Source organism: Nilaparvata lugens, chromosome 2, assembly GCF_014356525.2.
Source record: "Nilaparvata lugens isolate BPH chromosome 2, ASM1435652v1, whole genome shotgun sequence".
NCBI classification, from domain to species: domain Eukaryota; kingdom Metazoa; phylum Arthropoda; class Insecta; order Hemiptera; family Delphacidae; genus Nilaparvata; species Nilaparvata lugens.
Window position 1 is genome coordinate 81,332,390 of NC_052505.1, and position 2,266 is coordinate 81,334,655.

Consider the following 2,266-nt stretch of genomic DNA (forward strand, 5'->3'; position numbering starts at 1 on the left):
TTCTCACTGTAACAGTATTTCTACCTCATACCCAACCCCAAATAACACAATTATCCTAGTGTAGCATCTATATAAATAAAAATCGAGCCTCAGATTTTGACATTCAATAACTTTTTTGATGATTTTTGTTTAGTTGTGTTTGTTATGTTCAGGAGCAGGCTTATGGTATAAATTTATGATCTGACTTCAGGACTCTTTCCTACGATCCTTCAAAGTTTACATGTAATCCTTATGGAAGAAGATTTGTGAGCTGGCCACACACAGAAATAAAAATCAGCTGTTATAATCATTGCGTCATCCAACAGCCGTCGGTAGATCTGTTTTTTTTTTCTTTCTACTGATTCACAAAATTTCAATTCTAATAATAATGCCGCGGCGCGAACGACGTCCAAACTTGGGTCGTAGAGCTCGAAATGCTGTAAATTTAGAATATGCACGGGAAAATCAGCAGCAAGGAGATATGCCATTCAATTTCCCAGCAAGCTGCATTCAACTATATCTAAAAATACAAACTACTGTACAATTAATTAAGCACATAGGAAGTCCATATTGAGATATAAAATACTGATTGTTGGATAATTTTCATAAAAATATAGTGCTTCAGATTAAGCTAAGACTAAGCACACCTGAGGAGGCGCGGCTTGGTGATACAAAGTGTTGATCTTATGGAGATTGCCTTATCACACCGTTCCACGCCATGTCCGATTCAGAGAGTGTGAGTTCTTCTATTCAAACCAATATAAGCAAGAAGTACCTGGATGAAAAATGCCGCATCGCGCCTCCTAAGGTGTGCATCCAGTTAGAGTTTGTCATGAGATGCATTAACTATTTTGGCGGTACGAAGTTCGCCGGGCCAGCTAGTCTTGTATAAATTGAATACTCTTTCAGGGCAAGAGTAGGATAAGTTACATATCTTTTAGAATCATTCAAGTGATATTTCACCAAAACATCGATTTCATGAATTTCTCGAAGGTCATCAATTATCTATTTCTGTCAACTTGATTAGAACGGTTCAGTACCGTATTCTTTTTTCGAGTGGTTGCCTATGTTGCGCCAGAACTACTGGAGGAGTTCAGTTGAGAAACTTCCCGTAACCTTGAAATTCACTCGTAATGCGTAGTGATTCTTGATTGTAATTGTAATGCATTGTGCCAGAGGAATCTGATAATGAGAGAGCGTTAAAATAGAAATGAAAAAGTGTAAATTAAAAAAAGTAGCCTACGGTCGTTAGTTACATAGTATAAGTATGGAATGTAAGGATATAAATTTACTTGAATGAAGAAGACTAAAAAAAAACTACTAAAGAAATTGTCAAAAAAACTACTGATTTATTGATAATTAGAAAGACCAGTTTCGGCTATTACACCATTGTCAATCTCTTATAAACGAGTGGTTCTTTTGATTCTTTGATTCTTTTGATGAGTGGTTATGAATCAGTGGTTTTTTGACAATTTCTTAGTCTTTTTCATTCAATATGAATAATTACCACAATATTAACTTCTCAACTACACAAAAAATATAAATTTACCTTCGTATATTTCATGACGGAATATTCATAAATTACAAAACAAGTAGGCTTGTCTAAACAAAATTCAATGAAGTAATAAATAATACATCTACCTATAAATAATAGTGCGTGTGTGCTTCATCTATTCTTAATATTGAGGTTCTATTCCTGAGTCAGTGAATTTTTGAAATGAGTTAAAAAAATGACAAGGTTCTATCATTACCCGAAAAATTCGAAGTCATGTGTCAATCAGCGAGTGATACATACGAGTTGGGCCTTCACATTACTCACTGAAATTATATTTTGCAAGTTTGTAGTAGTGTTGGAAGTCAGAAGATTGATGAAACAACGCATTAATTGGCACATCAAGAAAGTCAAATGTTATATTTCATGTTGATGACAGAAATTCTCACTAATCCTGTTAATTATCTAATAATTAGTCGGAATTCTATACCCGATAGAGAATTTCTCTACCCAAAAATAGATAAGAATTCTCCAAGTGTCATGAAGTATGCTAGGAAACAAAATATAATATCGGGGACCGAGCTTCGCTCTGGGGACAAAAGCATAAAAAATTTATTACGAAAGAAGAAATTATAATAACATTCATAGTTCATACAGAAATGTTCTATCTAATCACATTAAATTGAGATTAATTCCCAGAGGAATGCAAAAATTTTCCTCACAAAGGCCTAGTTGAACAAAAGCCGGTTAAATTTTAATCCTGATTAACTTCACGTGAACCAAATCAGAGAAGAC